The 26,751-nt window shown below is 35.7% G+C and overlaps 1 protein-coding gene across 4 annotated transcripts in view; it reads right to left on the bottom strand.

The window, feature by feature from the left end:
* Nucleotides 1-26,751, bottom strand: part of LOC105199583 (beta-1-syntrophin) — a 209,892-nt gene that overhangs the window by 35,632 nt on the left and 147,509 nt on the right. The window lies entirely within an intron of this gene.

Genomic DNA, 26,751 nt, shown 5'->3' with positions numbered 1-26,751 from the left:
GACGAAAATCTATTTAACGATTTTATTACATCAAGAGCTATCAAAGCAGCCACCTTTTTCGTGAAAGTTGAGTTCTATGAGTTATACGTGGCAAAAGCGAGACAAGCGACGGGACGGCAGCAGAATTGAAGTTACTTGGCGTCGCTCCTAGTAGCTTATAAACCTTCCTCTCTTTTCGTTAACACGAAAACTTTAATACATCTGACATAAATCGCGCGAGATCGGTCACGAAGGCCTGGAATAAGTTTATAATCGGAATATCGCTAGTTCTCGAGATTGTCTCACTTCTCGACGTCCCACATAATTCGACTACAGGCACTACAAGCCTGGAGAACTTTGCAATTTCCTGTTTGGATAGTTTCTAGATTTATTATGCTAATACTAGGCTTGTTTTTCAGTGCCAATAACTACGCCAGTGCAACAGCGAGTCTGTTATCGATCCGTAAAAAATACATAACAAATGAGACTTTTAGCATTTAGGATTTATTGATTAACAGCAGATCTTATATTTTAAAAATAATATTTATCTGATAAATAATTATTAAAATAATTATCGCATTTTTTTACGTACAAATGATTATACAAATGATTATACGATAGAATGTTATTACAGTAATTTTTATGCAAATTTCCATTTCTGTACGAAAGAACAAGTTCAATAAGGGCTTTGGCAAACTGAAATTGCAACCATTTTTTTAACTCGGTAGAAGCTTAGATTCACGTCAAGCTCATCGACATTTCATACGGAAACATAAATTGACGTGCTCTCTTTTTCGATTCCGTGTACGCATTCTAATCGCCCTCTATCGAGAAACGACGCGGAAAGTTCCGGAGGAAGCAGCAAACTCGCGCTACGTGTGCGGAAAGGCGCGGCGGCCGTAAGAAAATATTGAATTTCCGATCAAAAGGAAATTACGCTCGAGTTAAAAGCCCCTTTATGTCACTCCCGTCTACCCGGCCTTTCCTGCCTAAAAAGAGGCAAACGAGACGAACACTGGCTCTTGCGAAAGGGGACAGAAACATCGGGAAACGTAGCGTGATGTCGAAATGATAGGATCACGTGATTAATGCTTCCTCTCATCTATTTTATTGTGAAGACGAATTTAATTGATCAAGTATAGTCCTGTTTAATCCTGTAGCGGAAAACAGGAAATTGGTGTATTACAAGTTACAGCGTTTCAAAAGATATTAAATCATGTAGTACATGACGAACCTATATCTATACTTGCGATTCAACATTCCACAACTTTATATATTCTCTCTCTCTCTCTCTCTCTCTCTCTCTCTACTTGTGGTTAGAGCAATACACCTAAAACTGAATGCAATTAAAAGTAGACTTCTTATAGCTTTATTTTAAGCTCACTGACAAGATTAAAAATTCGATTACCTCGATTGAAGAGCTACATGATTTTTCCACTATGGACTATGCTTTTGTATTCCATTATGGATTATTCCTTTGCATTGCATTACGGTGTTTAAAAAGATACCTGTTGCTGCCAGATAAAAGAGAGTTATTTGTAACGAATGAGATTACCGCGGAGCGTACTATCCGAACGCGTTAGTCACGCTCAAGCGTAAATATATGTATTTTAGTAAAAGAACTGAAAATAATTTTAGATACGTCGTGATATCATTCTTATCGAATGATAACTCTACTGACGCCAGAAAATTGTGCTATTCTTACGAGCGAATGAATTTTTTGTCAAAAATCACATACCGCAATCTCATCTGTATTTACGTATATGCAACACGTGAAAAATATCATTGTGACATCGCTAGGTTGCTTCTTAAACAATATAGAAAAGTTCAAGTGCAGCACTCAATCTATATTTTATCCGAAAGTCGTCACTTTCATCATTTGATTTAGAGAGAACGAAATAAGAACATTCCTTCAAGAATAATATTCTATTTTTATATTTCTGGAAGCTGCAACGAATCGTCAATGCAAATATCTGCATTGAGAAAGTCCACCAGATATATCTCTTTTGTGAATAATTCAGTACTGGGAAAATTAACACAGCTATTTGTCAATCGTGAAACGTGCCTTTGCACGATTTTCGCATGCTGTTACGAGAAAGAATTTCTTTGCGGTTTTCCGCATACGGTGCGTGCCTTTTCACCAGAATGCACACTCTCGTAAAATCTATGGAAAATCGCTTGATTTGCGTCAAACAGCGCTGCGAAGGACTTTTATGCTCGTTGCGGAAAAGAGAATAACCAAAGAGAAAGATGCAACTATAACTGCACAGTAAAATATAAAAATGTTCACGTAGAAGCAAAATGAAATTAAAATAAAGCTAATTTATAGCTTACTATTTAATTAAATAATATATTATTTAAAATAAAAGAAAAATAATGAAAAAAGGAAATTGCAAGAGTCGATGCATACACGTACACACATTTTTTGTATTTTATTTTGATTTCGCATTTATACATTTGTTAAAATTATTAAATCATCACTTTCTATAATTTAAAAATTCTTTAATTTCCTTTGTACAAGTTTTCGCGGAAACTCTGCGATGTTACACACAAACGCATTTTTACCCGCACACTCGTAGGGCTTCGCGCGCGACGGAAGGGTCCTTTCCGCAAGACGAACTGCTTCTCGTTGGCGAACAAGATTGCCAAGATCCGCGAAAAATCTGCGAAGGCCTGATTCGCTCTAAAGAGCGGAAGGACGAGGGTGGCGTTTGGGTAATAAAATGTCGAAGCGACAAAGGCAGCGAAAGGACGAAGAGGAAGGGCTGAGAAAGACGAGATGCCCACAGTTCCGTACGACGACGGTGGCTCAAAGGAAATCGAAATGCGCTCGCGTCATTTCGTTACCTCGCTTTCCATTCCTTTCCTTTCCTTTACCTTCCACCTTCGCCCTCGCGTTTTTCCTCGTAAGAGTGCGATTTCCCTTGAACGTAATTTTCCGGACATTCGATCGATCGGATTTCGCTTTCATTTCTTGTTTTGCGCTCCGTATGCTTCCGCAAATTCTTCAATTTGCTTGTCAAATCCTAAACATATGAGCGAGATGGAGAGAAGGGCGAAGACGAGAACGATTCCACGGAAAAACTTTCTTGCAATTTTTTGACTCTCGTCCAATTTTTAAAATGCACAAATTTCAATTGTATATTTTTAAATTTAATTCCTTTAAGCCGGTGTTCGCAATTGATTCTTATTTCAAGACTTAATTAACATCTCGAGATGCTGATGTAGCTCTGCGATTGCTCAATGGCATCTTAAGACAATACTTGAAACGATCTTAAGTATAAGAATCGACCGTGACTACTGTTTTCAAAACCATTAAAATAAAAGAAATATTCGCCCATTAATTTAAGTATTGCCCACATTAACCATCACATTTTTTATTAAGTCTGTACGATACGAAATCACGTGAAAAGCTGACCTAAGCGATAATGCACGTTGACGCATGGTTTATTACCGTTCATTTGATTTCACGCGGCGTTAATAACCGTGCCGCTTATAACATCATAATGTCACGTGATACGAAGCAATATGCGCAACCGTGCCTAGTTACATTCTATAACGTTCAATCAACGGAATCCTACGTACTTATTAACGGCATTATCGCGGAATGGCACGTACCTATTAATTATATTACCGGAGCAAATAATTATCAGTGTAATCGCCCAGCCCACGTCGTAACACCCATAATATTACCAACTTAACATATTACTAATTATTCTATTTATCTATCTATGCGTACAATATTATGCGAAAATGCTTAGTTATTGCTCCAAAAACTGTGAGAGCTAAGTAAAATTTATACGACTCATTCTTGATAGTCCATTATCGTAAATGACGTTGGGTTAGAAAATGTAAAAGTGATGGAAACGACTTTTTTTTATAAAAATATAATTTTCGATTAATATGAATAAAGAAAGATTTCCTACGTCTTTTTTATTCCTAAAACCGAAAATATTTTATTTCCGTCATCAAAAATTCACTCATCCGAGTCCACAGAGACCCAACTCCTTGCTTGGTTCAACCAGAGCTTCGGGAACTTCGATTTTCCTTAAAAGGAAAAGGATATACATCGCTTTAAAGTTTGATGGGCCATCCGGCAGCAGGACGCAAATGTCGCTAACAACAATGACAAAGATGGCATACTCTAGGACGACGTTCCGGGTCTCTTTATGTGCGCTTAATGCATTTTTGAAGGTTGGAATATCATAAAGACGAGCCTGTAATAAACTGTGCGATGGTGGCGCAAACTCACCTCCGATAACCACCCTGCTTCGTCCGGCGTCTGCTTTCTCAGCGTCTCGCATCCCATGCTTCAATGTCTACGTGCGGGGAGGGCGGTACCGAAGACAAGGGGGTGGCTGTGAAAGGTGACTATGGAGGATGGCTGCTAGCTGCATTATAAAGGAAAGTACCCAGAAGAGGGTTTTCAAGAAGGTGAGCGAAACGTTAACAGCCAGACAGCATTGTCATTAGGCACCACGTTCACGTTTTCTAATCAGAGGTGCTCATTTCCCCGGATAACATAACCTAACCTAACCTCTCGTTGATCCACCAAGAGGTATAAGCAAAAAAAAAAATATATATATATATATATCCCATAATACTTATTAACCCTCTAAAGAGCTTGATGAAAATATTTACATTTACCTCAGAATTATGTGAATATAACGCGACGACGGGAATCATATCGAGCTCTATTTACATAATGTTTGTTAGTCTTTATATTTGCTATTCATCAAACTTGTTGATTATTTAATTTATTTTACATATAATGCCACGTAGAAAAATTTGCGTAAATAATTAATCGTACATATAATGAGTTTTCTTGAGACGATTCGTTTTTAAGTAATTCACTTTTCACCTAGCATTTTCACGAAAACGCTTTCAAAATATTTTAGTAGACTATCATGTCTGTAGTGTAAACGGAATAAGATCCTATAACGTGAATCACACAAGCCTAAGATCTTTACATCTTAACGCGCCCTCGCGTCGCCAACTATTTCCCTGGTGCGATTATTCATTAAGAGAGACAACGGCGGCGTATTACACCGCCGTGTAATACCGGGACGACACGACGAGAGCGAGTTACAGCGCGAATCCAGCCACGATGTCGGCACCGGCTGGCGTTTCCTTCCCTCACGGTTGAAGAGCCATGCTGATGCAATGGCGGCTTCTTCAGGGGGAAACTGCTTCAGACAAGCTACACACGATTCTTCATGCCGTTTGCATTTAGGACGACGCAAACGGTCCCGAAGCGACGACGACGACGACGACGACGACGACGACGACGACGACGACGACGACGACGACGACGACGACGACGACGATGATCCGCTTCCCGAAGTTCCTACTGCGGGAACAATCGGCCTCAACGGCGGAACTTAGATTGCGAGAGTAAGCTGATGTTACGGAAATTGAACTCCTGAAGAAGGATGCGTATCTTGAGGGAACCGCAACCATGTAATCGATGTCGCGCAAATTTTGAGTTAATTAGAGGAACTGATAATGTTTCATAACAGGGCATTAATTATAGAGTTTGTCATGTGTACCATATTACTAAATTCAATTGACAAACTTCTATAAACAGTGAAGGAAACGAGAACGTGTTAATGTATTTTATTTTAGGAACTTATATCTAAATAGTCAAGTAACGTAAACACAAGTAATACAATTTACATTCTCGTGGTAATAAAATAATTAATAACTGTAAATTTTTTTAAAAATAAGAAAATTAAAAAATTGAGAATTTTGGAAAAAAATTATTCCCATTCAATCGTCAAGGTTATTTACATCAAATGCAATGACTTTAATGCTTTTATTCGAATGATTAAGGTACTTTGTTAATTCATTTGTACTAAAACTTCAACAATACTATTAAACAGTTTCGGATGGATTAAAACAGCCCTTTTCCAATAAACTAAAGTAAGGTTTACTGAATTCTCGGGCAGCGGTCGTTTCTGGTAAATCTTCTCGCCTTCCTGGCAATGACGAGGTCGTTTAATTAGAATAGTCTGGGATAATTAAAGAGATTACCGGCATTGGACAGAAAAGATTTGGGGTACGCCGCAAAAGGTGAATTCTCCATCTCTCGGTTTCATACGAATTTTTCTCCGAAACATTTTAACTTTGCATATAAGTATTTTTATTTTTCACTCTTTTCACTTTCAAGAAATTTTATATATGCTTGTGTGTGTGTGAATACATATATAGACACATTTTACCTTCTTCATTATTTATTATTTGCAAAATATTCATAAAAATTATATATACGTACATGTTCACGCACGAAAAAATTAATATTGTATTTTCTTTCTAGAGTATTTACCAAGTACATAGTGTAATACAGATTATAGAACTGACAAGGCGTCCCGCGTAATTTTAATAGAATTAAAAGAACATTATTCATTTAATAATTTACTAGAAAGTTAAAAAAGGAAGAATTCGTGTGTAAGCAACGCGTAAGCTTATACCAGTAAAAATATTTCCTAAAATTAAATTTTCCCATTTCTACATTGGACATGTATTCATTAGGAATAAACCGAGATGGTACAAAATTCATTTTGCTATACGGTACACAATTCTAAATTTAGTAAAACTTGTCTTTTTCCGGTGGATTAATTTTAGGCAATTCTAGCATTTGTAACTCGCTAGACGAAAATGCGCATTAACATAACTTCGCGAATCTTCGCTGCACTGTGAAGTGCATTCGCAATCTAATAAAACAAGTGGGAAGATAATATAGTATTCATCTTTGCTCCGTGATATCTTTATTTAATTCGACGAGCGTTTACTCCTAGCGATAAAATTTCTTAATTCTAGTTGATAAAATAGTGGAGCTATATCGATGCGTTGTGCCGATCGTCGCAGATATCTTTGACGATAAGGTGGACCACAGCGTTAATTAATTTTACGCTGTTTCCCGCTAGCTAGAAGACTGCTTTTACCACCGGGATTAACCGCAAGATGTCCAAAGAAACAACGCGATTACGGAAATTACATATCCCTAAATATTTCTTCAACAAAGATTATGATATGAAAGAGATGTTGAAAGTAACTGTTATAGTAATGTTAGGGAAAGAAATAGTATAGGAATATATATTAAGAAATTATTAAGAGATGTAGCATTTTAGAAAATACTTTTTATTTATAATAAATTTTACATATGTATATACAAAGTTTGTCCCTACTCTCTTATATTTCGGAAAAGGTTCAAAATTATAAAAAAATTGCGAAATACGTGTTCGATCGTTTCTATTGCACAATACCTTCGCTCTCCTTAAAAAAGTAGCCCCTCTCGAAATGATTAAACACATATTACACGTTTTTTTGTAATTTCAAATCATTTCCACAATATAGGGAGGCCAATACAGACTTTATATAGACACTCTGAATATATAATGTAATAAAAAATTGTACATCATGTTAATTATATACGTCGAGTATTCTTACATTAATTAATTTACTTCTGTACATCTAAATCCTTGCTTCGGTAATGTCACAAAGAACTGGATGCAAAAACATTTCTGTACAATGACACAAACATGCGAAATAAAATACGATGCGTTACGGGACACGAAGAGTAAGAACTGCAAGGGACAAAACGCGTGAGAAAACAGGAAAAGAAGGAAAGAGAGTTGAGAGGGAGGAGAGTTGGCCGGCGCGACGGGAAACAGTAAAAATTTGCATCACAATCGTGGATAGAAATAATTACGCGAGAAGCGCGCGCGCAAATGGAAGGGGTGGCGCAGATGCGAATGCGGATGCAAGAAGAGGTGGAAAGGCGTGTGGGGGCGAGATAGAGAAACGACTAGCCGGAAACACGACTAGAAATTCAGATACGAGGTACACCAAAAAGGGTGAAAAGGCAACAAAGATTCAAAAAGGGAGAAGCCGAATCTCCCTGTTTATAGAGTGGGAAAAAATAAAAGAGGATGAAAGAGAGAGGAAAGTTCGGCACATCGCACATGGAAAATAGACATTCCGACGCTGCAATGGTAATCCGAAACGGATAGATGCAACAAAAGAATAGAAGCTGCTGAACAGTAATGTAAGTTCAAATACAAGTTGATCCAAGTTTCTACACGAGAAATCTGTAATCTAGCACATCAATTCTTTGCTTTATCGATGTGTAATTTTTATTGGAAAAAAAACCACTCTTCATATCAGAACTGCGTGTGTACGTATGGAATTTGCGGATTACAAAATATTTGCTCGATTGTTAAGAAAAGTAAAGAAACGCGCGCGTCTTTTGTAGCTGCTGAGATCCTATGGGACATAAGGCGAATTCCAAGATTGAAAATGTTACTTAAAATCAAGCTGGAGAACGGTTTGGCGATATTGCAGTTGATGCTTGTGTACTTTTGAAAGAGTCTTTACAAATCCTAATATCATCTGTTTTTTTGAAGATAGCACACACTTTCTAGCAGACAGACGCAGACGCTTTCCTAATATACATCGAAGTATTTTGGAATCTCGCATTTTTTTTAGTCTAGTCTTTTTGTCTTAGTTTTTTTTTTCTAATGAAAAGGCAGGTTAAACAATATAATTATTAATAATTAATAATTAAAAAATGGGATGTAATTTTTATTATTTCCGATAAATCTTAATCTTCTATGATTCATAAAATATTGTTTAAATATAATGACATGTAAAACATAATTTAATTTAATATAATTTTAGTAACATTGGTAATTTAATTTTTTCAACTATTAAGATTTTAAAATTTTGATTCAGTTGACACAATTCATTAAATAACAACCTAATAACAAAATAGTAACTTTTTCATTTTTTATTACTTATTTCATAATCACTTATTTAATATCGTTATTTATCTTTTATTAGATTTAACAATAATTATATATTACACAGTTTTGAATATACTTATTTCATTAATATTTTGAAACGCAAGATACATTTATGTTAAATCTCAAATTATATGTTTTTATTTGAGAATTATTATCCTCGAAATCTGCGGCGAGAATGTGCGGCGAGATAATGTGTGGCAACAAAATGGAACAATTTAAGCCAGCCAAATTCATATTGTCACCAAATTACGTCTAATATAATATAGAATATAATATAAAATTAAGTCTAGTAATTTTTCTGTAATTCAATATAAATTAGAAAAAATTATTTGACAGATACAAGATAACAGATACGAGAAATATTAATTATAAACACAAATCAAATGTCAGACGCTATGTATATAAAATTCAAAGAAATTATTAATTCAATTTTTGCCGTCCTCTCGTGGAAATTTAATTTCATTTTAATCTACAAATTTCATTTTTTCACACACATAAACAATTTATAAAAATTTTAATTTAATTCATTTACAATTCACACTTTTACTTTTTTACAAATCGTTTTTTAATGTAAGATACCTAACATGGTGCTAAAGTTTTGGTAGTTTCTTCCGAGCAATATTCTATATGTTCATTCCAATATCCGGCCGTGCGAAAATTCAAACCACCCGCCAACAGTATGGCAGCGATAACGCGCGAAAGCCGATATCGCTTTGCGGCGGACTGTTCGCTCTGACCTGACCGATATTATCATCGCCGCATCGCGGTACACGCGGTACACGTGAAGTTTGTTTGATTTGTTTCGCGTGGGTAAAATTATCGGAATGCGTATGACTGCATATTGACGAGAACATGTCGATAAAGCGACATGTATACAACATGATCACTTCTGTTTCTCCACTGTAAAAATTTATAAAAGAAAAAGATTGCAAATACTAATAACTTACAATTTTACTTCTAATTTTAATAAATAATAAAAAAATGTGTGGCTTAATAACTCTTGGTAAGGCAATAAATAAATTATTAAATTCTTCATTTGAATGATTTATTTCAAGTTCTCTCTAACAGTAATAAATTTATCATAAGCTGAATCATTGAATTATTCTTAAATTCCTACAATTAGAAACAATCGAATTAAAATATTAATGTTTTAAAATAGTAAATATAAGAATTTATAGATTTGATTTGTAAATATAAAAATCAAAATTACAAATTTTAATAACTGTATATACAAATTCTATTTATGATTAAAAAACTAAAATTTTTACTTCAATTTTTTTGAAAAACATAAATGACATTTCGTATTAAAATATCAATCTGTAGATTGCAACTCATCAAATACCTGACTATTTAAATCATAAAATATTTTTTATCTTAGATAAATAAATTTAGAAATGATAAAAAAATGTCCAGTTGTAAATTTTACAGATGTTTGCTTCAATGGCTCTTATCGAACTTGCAACTTGGAAGAAACTTCCTCAGCTTCTAAAGCTCGATGGAGGTGTACACGAATAATACGACAAAATATGCATCAAATGTGCATCAATATGCATCAAATAGGACAGTCATGTCTGAGAAATTAATGCGAGGCGTAATTCACTTTTATTTGACATCGGGACAGTTTGAAACACTTTTTCCAATACTGTTTTTACGGAGATCCTCTGCGCAATCCAATTTGCCCGGTTGACAGAATAGCAATTTGGCGTGATATATCTATTTCATAATATTCACGACACGGTTTTTCCGCGGCTGCGATAATTTAGTTTTGCACCGTTGGACTACAAAAAAGCCATCTCCGGCCGGCAAATAAAGCGCACGAGCGTGGAATACAACAATGGTTGCGTCGCACAATGAAAACTGCCGTTGTTCCCCTTGCTTTCACCCCAAAGCGTTCGACTTACAAGGAACTCTGGACCACAATTGCTTTCTGTATTTTTAAATCATTGCATACTCATTACATAAACGACGACGCGTGCACAAATCTTTGTTGCGTAGTCAAGTTTTGGGAGAGAGACACATTGATTCATCTGGATCTATAATTTTAACGATGCGATCATAATATCGAAATTAATGCAAGCAAGATGGAAGAGGTGTTGTTTTTTTTATTTATTTTATTTTTTTTTTACGTTAGAACGTAGAAGCTAGTAGGTCACTTTTATAATCGTGACATAGGTTATAGGATGCACTTTGCAGGCACTTAGAGCGGCGCTTTATTCGAGAACATCGCGTGGAATTAACTGCATGGAGAAATCTTATTAAAATCTATACAGGAAGCGCGTGCGTGAACTCGCCGGCACTTTCGGCGTCACCAGAAAATGGCGAGTGTGGATAACCATAGGTGTTTAAATCGAATTACAGTAAGTGGGACGGTACGACATTACGCAGTCATGTGCGACTCGTCGCGCTAATGGAGACCACGAGCTTAGAGTGACCCTAGAGAATAGAGAATAATGATGGGCAAGCGCTCTCTTGGTGATTATTGATAGGATATAAGGCATTTCACTTCCAAAACAAAGCAGGCTAAAAATGCCTTATTTGTCAAATATTAAAAATAATATTAAAATGAAGAGAATTATTAAGTGTGCTTTTACCTTTTAGAAACTGAGATGTTTATTATTAATCATATGAAAAAAAAAATTTTTTTAGATAAAAACTTTAACAAGAACTCAAATTCGTAATTACAATAATTTATATGAAATTGCTTGAGCAATTGCGAGTAATTAATACAAATCAGTTTAATTTCAAGATTGCATCTTCAAGATTATTATTTTAGGAACTTATAATATATCAAAGATTCGTAATTGCATCAATTTTCCAAAACACATGCATATTTTCATTAAAATATTCTCTAATTGAGAATCAGTGTATTATTCATAAGATGATTATTCATAAGTGAATATATAATCACTGATCACAGTATAAACGTAACACTACAAATCAGTCATTTAAAGAGTAAGCTTTTTAACATACTCTAATTTCAGAGTTACGTTAAGAAAGAAGATTTTCTACGTCTTTTTTCAGTTTGCAAAGTTAATTTAGAAATATTTTCAGTTACGACATTAAAGACACTCTCTTTAGATTACAAGTAACTTGTCAAAGAGGACAGCGAAAAAACCTTTGAACTTGTCTCTTCACGAGTAGACGCGATTTGATACGAGCGAACAGAAGCAAGTAACGAGCGCATTGACAAAATATTTACCCTTGCCCTGGCGACGACGAAACGAAGAGAAGTGCGCGAAAAAAAAGCATTTCGATGCTCCGCTCGTATTTCAACGTAAACCGCCAGCACGTTTGATACGCAAATTCGCGTACTTTCAAATGCTCGGCGTATCGATCGGCGTCCTATCGAACTCCTTTGAGGGCGAACGGGGGTAAACGTCGGAAACTTTACGGGAATACGTTACTCCTCTTTTCCTCGCGCAAGCTTCCGCCGATAAAACCGGCTTACGCTAAACATTTCCGTTGAGGAATCATTTCGTTCTACCGCCCTTTTTACGATCGCAAGAAAGAGAGAGAGAGAGAGAGAGAAAGGAAGAGAAAGATTGAAATCGCGGTCGATAACACGGAAGCTGCGTCAATCTCGAACAATCATTACGGAAAAATAACTTGAAGCAGAGAAATTGGTGTACAATCGTTAATGTGGATACTAGAAAACTGCAAAAAACTGCAATAGACTTTGCTCTTTAAATAAATATACGGCTACTAAATATAGCCGTATTTAATTATTTTATGGTTGCAAAATTGAAGTACTACGAGTGAAAATATTTGATTGATTCATTCATTTTTATAATTATTTTATTACTTTCTTCTAAACAATATAGAATACTTTTAAACCTATTTGATAATAATTAATATTTAAATTATGTTACAAAATTTCAAGGAATTCCAGTTATTCAATCAGTAATTAGAGGATCAGTTTGCAATTTATGCCAACTGACTACACTATTCAGAGCCGGCATCAAAAATATGAGATGTATATGCCAAAACATTACGTAAATATAAATAACTCTATAGTCCATCTCTAATTGCTACATTTTGAATATAATAAATTCAAATCAATTCATTAACAAGATCTTCATCTTTCTCCTCTGTTTAAAGATTTGAAATTTTTTCATTTTATAATCGCGGTGCTATCTCTCTTTTTTCCTAACCAACTCAGCATTTTTCTTTTTTCAAGTTTCTAGTAGCGGTGCAGCGGTACAGCGTTCGATAAAAAAAGTGATGAACAATCTCTGCTGAAACTCATCCCATGGGTCGCACAAGCCACATGGTCGTCGCGACATCGATTACATTTCCTCGCAAACAGTTCTCGCCGCAATAACGTCGTCTTTCGAAAACTCGCGTTAGCATTTCCGATCGAGTTTCCGCGCCAGATGTCAAAGGAAGGTAACGTGCCATTCTATCCCCGTTTTCCCTCTCTCCCAATCTCAGAGGAAGTCAATTGGAATCGGTCCCGGGGGTGCACGTGGCATTGGGTTAGCATTTCGAAGATAATTAGGCACGCCAGCTAATAACGGGACGCGAGTGAGCGTGGAAAACAATACCAGATGTTGTCGTGTTTATGGAAATTCATGTTAGGTCGGATGGCGCGTTAGGGTCGAGATAACGCTTGCAAATCGCATTACATCGAACCCTACACCAGTCATCCCGTGCACGCTCGCGTATGTATATGCACAGTATCTGTTAGGTGTGACCTCACGAGCGCCAGAGTGTTGTAACCAACCTATAGTACGAGTATGTCATCGGCAACGCGCGTTTAGATTCCCGATATGCTGAAGAAATAGATGAATATACTTGGATGTAGAGCATTTTGCTCATTCTACCTCCGAACGACGAATCATTTTCAAGAACGCAAACTCGCTCGTGTTGAACAATTTTTTATTCTACTATGCAATACTATATTTTATATTAAACATTTATTATATAAAGGTAGCAACGAATAAATTTGTATTTTAAGGAAAAGATCCAAGAACTAATAAAATATAAATAATAATGCAAGAATTAGGAATTGTAATAATAAAGCTAAATTAAATAAAAATAAATTTGATATACGCGTCCCTTTTTAATAATATAAAATTATTAAGATAAAAAAAATTCCCTCTAGAATCATAAATGTAATTAGTTGGATAGTATTTTTTTCGCTTTGTTTTATTTTCATTTTCTTCTTCCTGCACTTTCCTTTATTTAAATTTTCTGCTCAATCTTATGATCGAATAGCAAAGCGCAAATGATTACAAAGAACAGATCGATCACCTTCCAAACGCAATTAGCTAGCACGAAATCTTTCTCTTTCTCTCCACGGGGTGTCTCCTTGAATAATAACCATAGGTGACGACTGGTGTGACAGCTCTATATAGACGGACAATCTCAACGGGGTTCTATGGACTTGACGACGACTAACCGTGATCGCGCGCAACCGAGGAAGGTTTACTATGTAAACAGGGCGCCGACGCTGACATGGTACGTCATTAGTGGTCGCGTACAAACGCGATTCTCTCACTGGATTCCTTTCAGTCTTATTTTCAAGAAAGATCCTGTTCACTGGTGCAAACGAGTGCTTATTTTATGCGTCAATCCGCAAGAACATATGGAACAAAGAATCTACTTGTTTTGCAAATATTTTGAAAATATTAACAGAAATATTCTACTTAAACAAATCTAAACGAACGTTAAATAATAAATGCTGCACACTGATACTCTAGCAATTAATAAAATATATTTGTATCAAATGATGAAAAAAATAGATATGCTTAAACTCGCGATACAATATTTGAAATATGTCTCTATGATATCGATGCATTTGAAAAGTATAGACTTTGGTAATGGTCAATCACAGGTTTTAAAATGTACTTGATAGTAGTAGTAATGGAAGCGGATGGAATTATCGATATATCAGTCCTAAGACGTCACCTAGATTTAAAGAGTTCCTCTAAGACTCTTTGACTAAGACCTCTTTATCTTTAGGCTTAATACAAAGAGCTTAGTTCTTGAGGTTAATATAACCTGCAGGTTTTTTCAGGGGCTTGACATAGCTCCTCTAGGTTTCTTAGGCTTATGCAACTTTAGTTTCTTAATACAGCCTTAGTTCTTTGGGCCTGCTATAGTCCCAAGTTTCTTTGGCGCAACCTTTGAAAAATATATGTAGTCTGAGAGGAAAGTGTTGGATATTTATGACTATAATTTCATGATAAAATAATTATAGTTGACAATTCCATTTTTATAATCATTATAATGTCAATAATAATAATCTTGTATTTATAGATTTGTCAACTGTGAAAAAATTTTACTATAAATTATAATAATTTCAAATATCGATATAGTAAAAATTAAAAGACATTAATATTGCAAATTTTAAAAACTTGTATTAAAAACTTTGGGCGCATCTTTTTGTCTTTGATTTTTTAACAATTCTGTACGGATAATTTTCATTTAAAGTATCGCGAATTTTTTTTCGACGTACGTAATATCAACTCTAGGGTACAAATCGATCGGGGGAAGAGCGTGAGAAAGAGGAAGTTAGGGTGGGAGAGGGTCACAGAGGGTTTATATCGGAATAATTTATCGTTCGAGAGCCTTTATCAGGAACGGCCGAATTGACGTGAAAAGCAGCAACGATTTGCGGCAGTGGTTCGCCAAAGCGACCGCCTCTCCTCGCCTGCGAAATTTCGGCACGAGGGTGGTTACTACCGGGTGTCCATTCTCTCCTCCCATCGACGTGTACCGACGTTTCGACGAATTTTCGAATTTTCCAACGAAATTCGGGCAAATTCGGCCGAACGAGCACAACGTCGGTCGGCCAAAATTTATGCGTGGTATAAATAGTTTACGGTGCGCTCTCCTCCCCTCTCCCCTTGTCACTCTCTCTCTTCCCCTCCCCCCCCTCTCTCTCTCTCTCTCTCTCTCTGCAGCGTGGTTTGAGGGCGCATTTAGGTACCGGGGGTTGAGGTTCGAGGGGTGATTGGGCGTCGCTGGTGGCGCGTGCGTTTGTGTGCCGGACCCGGGTGGTGAGAGTTAGGTGGATCCAATCGTCAGTTAATTGCTTAGCCGCGCGGCCCGCAATATTGTCGGGATTGGATTATAAAGTTTTCCATTCAGAATTAATTGCACCGCGACACCTGCGCGCTGTGGGAAGAGTCGCCGTAACCTCGAGGGGGCGGACCTGCCCACTGCCCGCAATCTTCTCGGATAAGCCAGGAGTTTCCTTGTTCTTATAGTATGGAATTGAAACACTCTTCGCTAGCAAGACGGGGAAAAAACCGCGACACTCGCGTTAAATTAAACCACCATCTCTTCGAGAAATCGCAGCTAAACGTGGGTACTTGTTTCACGTAGTTAGCATTGGATTGAGATTCTCTCTCTTGTCTCTCCTGTTCACAGAATTTGCATTCGTCCCCTTGATAGAAATTCATTATTTATTTCTTGAAGAATAAATCTATATAACTGATAACTATATTAAGCGTATTAATATATTTGATTTACTATCAGCTATTAATTTTGAAAATACATGAACAATTTCCTTCAAGTGGCAATAATTATCTGTATTAATTCATATATATTCCGCACATGAATTTATACACACGTAAAATATTATATGTCAATCGATTTATATTTTAACTGCAATAATTTTCTTTTAGAAGTAAATGTTGTAACGCAGAACATTGTAAATCGCAAAACATTTACTATGCTTATGCTCCCATTCATTTTACCGTTGGTAAGAAAAACTCTAAAGAAGCGAACGCCGCGTAACGCGTACATTTTTTTGATTTATTTATTCACAACGCACAGTAAAGGCATCTTTGCTTGGCGAATGAGAGTTTTTAAACATTCTTTCACTTTATCCCGTACCGCTTGTACGCAGCCTATCGTGAAATAGATTGAAGTCACCGAGGCGTGAGGTACGTACGCAAGCGTATACACTTCTCTACCCATTTGCGTGTGCATACATGCACGCACAAAGCGAGGAATATGCGAGTCGTATCATGGTGGGTCGGCGAGAAAATTGCGCTTGTTCGTTTCGCTCCAGACTGTCTCACCCTTTACCCTCTTCTACCATCCTACGTTTTCCCCTCACTACTAATCTTTTTCTACCTGCTCCCCCATTTTTCTTTCTACTTTCCGACATCCTCTCTTCCTCTCTCTCTCTCTCTCTCTCTTTTTGTCTCTCTGTCTCTCCCTCTCTTTGTCTCTCCCTCTACATGATCTCATCCTATTTTTCCTTCATATGAACTTTGCTGATTGTCGCTCTTTCCCCCCCCCCCCTATCGCGATAATGGAAGATGTATATAGAAATCTGATATGTTTTACGATAATGAAAACTAAACGTTCGATAAAAGTTGAGAAAAATAAAAATATTAAATCTAGAATCTAAAAATACATGTGGCAATGTGAACGTCTCCAATCAGAGAATACAGAGAGCTACGTTAAATATGATACTCGGAAGACTCAATAATTCTTCTTATAGAAAATTTAAAAAGCTATAAATAATATATAACTACAGTTTCAACAAAAGAACACAGCCTGTTTGCCCTCGTTTAACAAATCACGCGACTGTACGAGCACGACGACGAATCGTTAATCATTACGCGTGAATTTCACGTTTCCATTTGTCACCAGCAAACATCCGTTTTTCCTTTTTCAATCGTCGAACCACCTCTCCCTCTTCCCTTCGTCCGTCAGCTGGCGATTATTAACTCGTTATTCGTACTGCAATGCCGCACGGTACATTCATACTACTGCTCGTGCGTCGTGTACGAAGAATCGCCAAAATGTTACATCGTAGATTCCGATAAATCCTATTCTCGCTTCGCTACGGATGATTCCATTGTTTCTGTGAACGGAAAATGAATCGCTAGAGAAATACATTGTCATCTCGCTTTGTTTGCAAATATAATGTCAGAATTGTGAGGTTTTATTCTTTCAATAGATTGAGAACCGGAAGTGATGTCGATAACTTTATCAATTCGAGATGAGGTATAAATAAAAACTTATCGACCCCTCCTCAATTAGCTTTACAATACATTTAAAGATTGTGAATTATTTTGGAAAATTGTTAAATATTATATTTTCAAATACATCAAAGCTTGATTTGTAGAAGGTAATAACATGAAAGAAACACTATCAAAGTAGTATACCATGGTAAAGGTTAAAACTATGTAACAAAGCACACAATTAAAGATCAAAGGTCTTATAATAAATTAATATAATACATTTTAACTCGTATTTTCATTCGTTTATTTTATTAAAAATCCCATGACCAAGACTTATATTTTTACAATGAAAGATTTTAAACAATTTTTTATACGTTCACATTTTTTGGATTAAATATACAATTCAATATTATTGTTATATATCATATTATTATCTGCAAGAATACTTATACTTTTATACCGTAATGTTTTAAGGATTAATGACTTTAATTATACCATTCACAATCTTTTCTTTAATGCATTGCAAAGATAAAAATCCATAGAGCACTTAGCAGCACGGTTATGCCGTTGATGTAATACTTCCGTTTTTAATGTCGACCAAGGAGTATATCACTGTGAAATTATACAAGTTCCCCTAATGACGTAAAAAGATGTTTGCCGGTTTCATTAAACGCGATTATTTACAGACCATTCTGACCACGAGAATAAACATTCAGAGAAAGGAGAAAATGTGCGAAAATCCTGCAAAATTCAACATATTTTCCTAGAAAGTATAATTTGGCACTTTATATGTATTAAAGTACATAATAATTGTATAATAATTGTGGAAATAAAAAAACAACATAACACAGCTTGAATTAAAAGTCAAATCAATGTAGGCACGTATATTCCAGATTTATTAGTTTCACGGATAAACGAAAAACAATATGTTATTTTGACATTGTTGCACGAAAAGATTAATTAAAATAGCACTTGTGAGATTACAGAGTTTCCTTCGGTTGAAAAACTAGTCTCGTCATTTTTCCAACAACTCCAAACGAATTAACGCGTCAGATCCTTATTCGCTCGTTGTAGTTTCTCAGCTTGAAGTACCGTAAAGACGATCCATCATTTTTCAGCTTTACAGGACGTGAGCACAGGTGTACAGGTACAGTAGAATTCTGTAGAAGCAGGCCACACGTGTCCAGGAAGCGGAAGAGTTTCTCAAGGATCCTCAGGAATCCATCTCGGAAGCCTTGAAGCACTCGTTTCGTTTCTGCCACGCTCAGTTGTCGCACAGTCTGCAGATATATCCAGTGATATAACCATGCAGTTATGTCTGACTCGACGGAAATGTCGATACTTTTATATGCAATATTGAATGCTTTTGTTGCATTAGTAAATACCGTAAAAAAGGCAGCAAATTTCCATAAATATTCAAGTAAAGTTAATAATATTAATACATGTCGTTCGTACTGACCTATGATAAGAATAATGTTAAACACTCAAATCTTGTTTCTATCTTCTCTATTTTCTCGGATTAGCTTGTCTGCTTATTTCCTTTTCTCGAATGAACCTGAAGATGAAAATTGTTTTTGGCTGTTATATAGTATAGAGAAGCCGACTGGCTAATCGTCAAAGAGTAAAAGTTGACGCGTTTGTTCCACTTGCCTAACCTGCAGCAAACGCATCAACTTTTATCCTTCGACGATTCATCGTTAGCAAGAAGTCGAACGTAGTTTCCTGTTGCTTTTCGAGTTCCGCGCGCACATCATTAATCTTCTTTCCCCTTCGTGCCTCACATGTGCTAAAGGGACATGTGAATCGATCCACATGTTCAATATACTGACTCGCGCACAGTCGATTGACACAGTTAATTCACAATAGCTGGGAGAGCTGGGAGAGCTGAGAGAGCTGGTAGCAACAATATCAACCAATATCAAGTTATGTGCAATATAACTATGTAACAAGAATAATATATTGGTGCTTAATATTACGTTGAATTTGCAACTATCGTTCTAAACGAAATTTTATCTCGTTAAGAATATCAATATATCTCTATCGTATGCGGTTGATTAATATTTCGCTAGCTCTAATACGTTTACCGTCTACATTAACTAATTTAATTAATTAATATTTTGCTCGATAAATTTCAGATATGAGCGATACGCAAATGCTTTGTCTATTATTATGGACTTGATGATATATCGAATCATAATTTTGCTTGCGTGACGCGCGTACGAAAAAGAAAATCGTCAAACGCTTGCATAATTATTTCATCTATTAGGCCGCATGTTTGGATTATCATGTAAATAACAATTCAGCGAGTTAGAAGATGGTGGACGGATGGGGAAGGAATTGCAGGGCTTTGCTAAAACAGGTTACTTGAGAGAATAGCGCGAAACGACTTTTTTATTGCTATGCAAATAAGGGCAATTTCAATCTCACCAACACACTGCTGCAAACTCAATTTTTACACTTTGGGATAGTTTTGTCTTTTCTTTCTATTGTTTCGATAGAAATATTTTTAGATTCTTTTTTACTGTGATCGTTAAATATTTGCAGGATGCTAATTAGGTAAATTCGTAATTACCTAAAGAATTTAAAATAGCTTTTTTGGAGGGGTGCGAGGGGGGGGATAAGGTTTATTACCGATCTTAAATCTATAATAAAATAAGAAGAAATTGATTTTTAATTTGTAGGCACGTACAAGCGAGAAAATGTCGAGATCATGGCCAAGTATCAAATTCAAAATTTTGATCGAACAATTTCTATTATTATTGCTAAACTGTTTAAACTTTACGCGCTAATATTGTTTTATTTATGTACGTACATATTTAATATGACGTTTCAAATAATCGTATTTAAATTACAATACATTCTTATTGAATCTATTTATACCACTATGATAGTAGATCTTAGCAAATTGAAATTTTAAGAAACTAAATACGTATATTTCTATGAATGTTAATGTAAAATTAAGTGAAGTATGTATTCAATAATCGAATTTAATTACTGTAGCACATTATTTCACAAGACTCGTCTGGGATCGTGTCAAATTTATTTCCCCCTCTTCTTTTTCGAAGAAAAAGTAAAACTGTTTGCGGGGCTGCGTCAAATATACAGCAGAGAGATCAAGAATTATCAGTGTACGTAGAAACTTTTTACAGACGTATAAAGAACATTCTTCCATACTCGGCGTCTAGACATATAAATGTGTACGTCTATCTTTTCGTTCTTGTACGTTCTAGTGCTGTGAATGGATGTACCAAAGATATATGAACACTTAAACTTTTTCGGCAATATGCGATGGCTGTCGAATTCGTACGAACTTTGTTGTCCCCAACGTTAACTATTTCAGTCTACGAAACTGCGCTGTCCAGCAGGCTCTATATTTTATTCTTTATTTTTCTGCTGTGTGTGTTTTTCCTTTTCTCTACTTATTCTATCTACGTTTAATTTCACTTAATTCTCGCTTTATCTTACGTGTATAGCAATGGAATTGAAAATTTATATCATTAATGCCATTGATGTATATATATATATGGTATTACCTATAACTTTGATGTTATAATATTTGACGAAATTGTAATAAAATCTATTTGAAAAAATAAAGAAAGAAAAATAAGGAAAGAACAAGAAAAAAAAACCAATTTTTAGCATTGTAAAAAATTTAAAGACTATATGAACACATTGCTTTTTACAATGGATAACAATGAAAAAAGTAATCATGTATTAAATCACGTTTCTCTGCAGTAACAATAATGTCACAGATATTGTGGAGTAGAACAGAAATGACTAATTTATGAATTGAAAATTCATAAAGATAAATAAATGTATAAATAAGTGCATTTTGTAAAAGCGTGTATCTACAGAAGGAATGCAATTCTTTTTATTTTGATACGACAACTAATGATTTCGTTAAAAATAAAGAATCAATTCCTATTTATGACAGACTAGGAATCGGCGCTGTAATCAATGCAGAATTTTTTTGAAACTTAATTTTTTTAATATTACTTTTATGTAGGTTATTATATAAGCACGCGCGACAAAAATAGGAATATCGATCCTATTGCTACATATCGCTTTTTCTCGTCCTCCTTTAACTATAGAGAAGAACGCAGTCGAATAAAACACGATTGGGCTTTTCGCACACCGGCGCAGTGCGAGAGCGAGTGCTGGCGGACGGTCGACATTAATGGGGCGGACGCGAAATGGGAAAACTCGGTGCAGTGAAATTTTCGCGCGAGCTGTTTGCCACTGACTAGCATCCAACCCCGTCTTTCTTCACCCCCTCATGCGCCGTCATCGCTTGTCACTCTTCTTTTTTCTCGTTTAATGTTTTCGTTACTCTCTGGTGCAACCCGGTCTCGTAATTCGTTTTATTGCTCACGAGTGGAACCACATTGTAATATCTTTTAGGGATATTAATTTTAACTTTTTGTAACTTTTACTACTAAATAACAATAAAACATAATAATGTAGAAGCGTATGCTTGCGTTGCAGCTCTGTTATAGAAATTAACATCTAATTTTCTCTCAATTAAATATTTGCTTCAAAAAATCTAAATTTCGTAGGTAGTTGGAAAGAAAGATGTAGGTAAACTATATTTAATATTCAAGATTGTGTATGTTTGTGTACTAGTATAGATATTTTCATTATATCACGAAATCGAAAGAGAACAAAAACGAGCGTTTGTCCAGCGTGTCTTTGAGACACTTGCTTTACTTTTACTCGCTTTACTTAACATTCCGACTTGACACAGTCCTTTTGTAATGATGATTAAACTGAGCAGATACAGCGTGAAATGACGTGTACGAGTGTGCCGGATACGAAATGTTGTAATAACTCGGACGTTAACGACCGCGCGTGTACGCAAAGAGATTGCTCGCGCGATCCTAAGTGGCTGATACAGGCAACTTTAATACGCGTAGAAAGTAATAAACGGGCAAGTAGAGAAAACGAAAAAGTGACGGAAGGTGGAGAGGCATAAAACGACCCCTCGTACCTCGTACAATAAATGGTCATTTTAATCTCACAGACGAGTCCGTTATAAGTTTCTATTTTATTTATCTATTTGTGGCGTAAACCGCTTTGGCCACTGCCATCGTTACATGTTTTACTCTTGTAATTGTCCCTAACCTCAAATTTTTTTAATATCTTTCACACATATAAAAAAGATTTAAAAGATTTCATGACGTAAAAAAACCTTTGATATCAATTATTCATAATTGCAATTATAGGTATATGTACCAAAAAGTTGACGTAAAATTCGAGGAATCGACATGGCACAAAATTTAAAAATTGAATACACCCAAATTTCATTAAATTTATATATCACAGGAAATGTATAATTTACGCATTGCACACGTGTGGATCGTGTGCACTGCAATGATGCGTAAAAACGGGACAAGATGGAAAAAATGAATATTGTAGCGAGCGAATGATAGCCGTAACACCTCATGTATAAGCATTTAGTCTTTATATGCGTAGAGAGTGAATTCAGTAACGAGCATTTTCAACAACGTTCGTCGGAGCTTAAAACATTATCCTTGCTGAGTCCACCTTTTCTCGCCCTAACTCCTCTCTCTCTCTCTCAAAAGTCGAAAATCCTGCAGCGAATTGGTACAGCCGATAGTTTGCAGATTTTAACGAATGATGTTAAAAGAATGACATGCACCCTGACAATAAAATATCACATTTGTACAGAGAATTGATCTAATTAAAAAATCAAAATCAATGACGCATCGCTTATTACATAAAATGACAACCGACGCGACGTTTAATACCATTACTATTTTCAGTAATCAAAGCTATAATTTATTATTAAACATAATATGCATATGAATTAAATAATACAACAGTTTTAGTCTTTTTCCAACGAGAGTCAAAACGCAAATATTACCGATGTACGCGACATCTATCGGTAAAATTTATTGAACGAAATTGGCTTCCAGATGACGCTGAGCCGGGAACCATCCGTGGTCAATAACGGTCACTAAAGGAATCTCAATAATTTAGACTCGATGTAAAATTCCACATTAGCTATGATAATTTACAATAATTTTTACGAAAACTGGGATAAAATTTATAACAGAAAGAAAAGAAGGAAAAGTAGAGCGATATTAGATTTTCTAAGAAGCAAGGAAAGAAAAAAATAAAAGAAGATATCGCGAAATGAGATTTGTCGCAAGAAGGACCATGATTGAAGCTTAAGATATATATCGCATGCTAAAAGGTTAGGCCAAATTGTAAATTGTATATACTATATATATATATATATATACATATACAGTGAGCGCACAGATTGAAATCTGGTCACACCCGGCGTCCGTCCTATTCTATCTGTCGCGCACCCTTCGCGCCACCCCTTTGATTCTGTCCCTGCCGATAGTATACAGGATGTACACTGTGTATACACTTCATACGATATTACGATTCGATCAGATCGCCGATTGGCCTACTGCTGGGATTCAATTGTCCACCAGAAGCTGATATGAAGCATTCCGAAACGCGAATTTCTCCGCATCGAGCATTACCCTTGATTCACACTATACACGTACACTATACGTGCTTCGCACGTGATACGTTTGGACAAGATTCTTTTACACGAAATATTCCTCTAAACCAAACTAAACGAGAAATTGAAAAAGTCAATAGAGCTTAATGGAATCTTGCGAACAAATTGATTGATTAAAAAAAGAATTTCTATTCTAATTCTATTCTAAAATACAATACTTCAAATATGTACGACTCTATTGTGTGCATAAAAATACACCGAATACAGAATTATATATAACTGCGTACAATTTTTTTGAATCAAACTAAAGCCACACTCGTTGTGACCGATTCAATATTTTCCATCGAATCTCACAATTCGTTTTTGCGCTGATGGTCCAGTTTGAAGTGCTGAGTTCTATTCGTGATGCTGTGGCGTGCGATTTATTCGGTCGGGCGGATCTTCGTTTGTATGTACGAGCCGCCACTGGGCCATTTGTACGAAGTAACGTTGGTTCATGGCATCCGTGATTTGGGTCGGATTGGTCGGAAGGCGAATGGTAGAGTAGACTACGGCTGTCGAACGTGCCGCTGTTAACAGTTTCCGGAGAGTTAACAAGGTTTCGGATTCGCGATGCCGCACAGGACAATAGGACGACATTACGACCGGCCTTCTCTGGATATCTAAACCTGTCCCTATTCGACACCGAGTTCCTATTATCCTTCCAGAGATAGATAACTTGACTCTTTTTCTTCTTTTTTTTCTTTTCTTTTCTTTTCTTTTCTTTACACGTGCAATTTATCCTAATGTAGCTTGACGGCGATAAGCCGTACTATTAAGTTTTGTATGGTTGACATCACGAGAAACGCTTGATTTTTATGATTTATTTTATACAATAGAAATAAAAACAAAATTGATATTCTTTTGATAACAAACTAAACGAGATCTCTCTCTCTCTCTCTCTCTCTCTCTCTAGATGCACAAAAATGCTTCTCATGCGAAAGAATCACTACGAGCAAACATGCGATGCCGCAAAATAAAGAGATTTGAGTCTCTAAACTTTTTACGACAAAAAACAATTCATATAAATTACACATCTTCTCATGCAAATTGAAAGCTTGCAATTTTCGTAAAAAAATAAAGACAAAAAGTAAAAGAGTTAATAATTAAGTATAAAAAAATGAAAAAAAAATACACAATTGCATAAATATGTACATCTAATAATAGTTGTTTGTACTTATTAATCGAGACCATAAGAATAAAGAAGAAACACATCGAAATTTACATTTCTGCTAAATATTTTGGGAAATTAACTACATGTTTATGTATTTGTGTTTTTTTTTTTTTAACTCTTTCCAATCTCTTAAAAATCGGATTGCTCTCTCATCACAAATTTATATAATTTATTATTATAAAGTTAATGAAAAAAATAGACGTTTAAAAATTATTAAATTAAAGCTTAGCAACCACAATATCCTTCATCCGTCTTCAAGTACTTGGTCATCAAACTCCATCATCTTCCTTTCCGGACCTTAATTATCGGTAGATTTACGTGATTCGACTGTCAGAAATCCGACTTCATTTTCAACAGCTAGCATTCTCTTTCGACACACGTTCGCTAAATACATGAGGCGCCGCACCGCGCCGCGGAAATACTTCGGAAAAACTGTCGGTGCGAGTCCTCGCGGCAAAATTCGATGAAAATGTACTTCGCGCCGCGGTGCAAACGCGTGCAATATTTTTCAAAGGATCGCGCCGGAAGAGAAGGCATTCTTCAACAGAGAATAAGAATACTTTGATATATAAAGATGATATATGTTACGATACATAAGTTCTCGATTCAATTTCATACAAATATTGCATTTTTGATAAACAGAAATTTTTACGAAGAGAATGAAGAAAACAACTTTGTAAACAAGTTGTAAACTGTCGGAATGTCGAAGAATACAATTACGTATATTAATAAGAGCATTATTATCAAATCGCCTTTACCTTCGCAATTCACTATTGTCACTGGAATTGCTTTTGAAAAAGAAGCGCATTTATGCCTCTTAAAACCGTGTAACAATAACGAATCATCGTAACAATAATTTCAAACTTTATACGCTTCATTATTTGAATTCCTTTTATGGCTGGATCATTACTTGTAAATTTAACGAAACGAACGTATGCAAATACCGCTTGTGCCGCGTGCTCAGCTACGCTGCTCATGTATAGGCATGGAACTCGCGTAACAATGGGGCGTGTCTTACAGCGCGCCGCAAACTTCAACGATTATTAAGCGTGCCGCCAGACCTTTCAGAGTACGGCGGCGCTTCAACTATTCGTTACTCCGAACAGACCATGCTCGTACCATAAGGTCTTTCGAAAATGTAAAATAGCACATGTTCTTACTTGTGAGCATGCAATCGATACGTAAAAATTCATTGAAAAAGAAAAAGCGATTAACAAAAAATTTTTAATGAATATATTCAATTGCATACGCCATATATGATACCGATCGAAATTATTAAGCAAGAAAAAAATATTGATAATATCTCCTTTATTTCTTTAAATATAAATT

This window comes from Solenopsis invicta, chromosome 13 (genome assembly GCF_016802725.1).
Source record: "Solenopsis invicta isolate M01_SB chromosome 13, UNIL_Sinv_3.0, whole genome shotgun sequence".
NCBI lineage: Eukaryota > Metazoa > Arthropoda > Insecta > Hymenoptera > Formicidae > Solenopsis > Solenopsis invicta.
The sequence above is the reverse complement of the archived record's forward strand: the minus strand, read 5'-3'. Positions and strand labels throughout refer to the sequence as shown.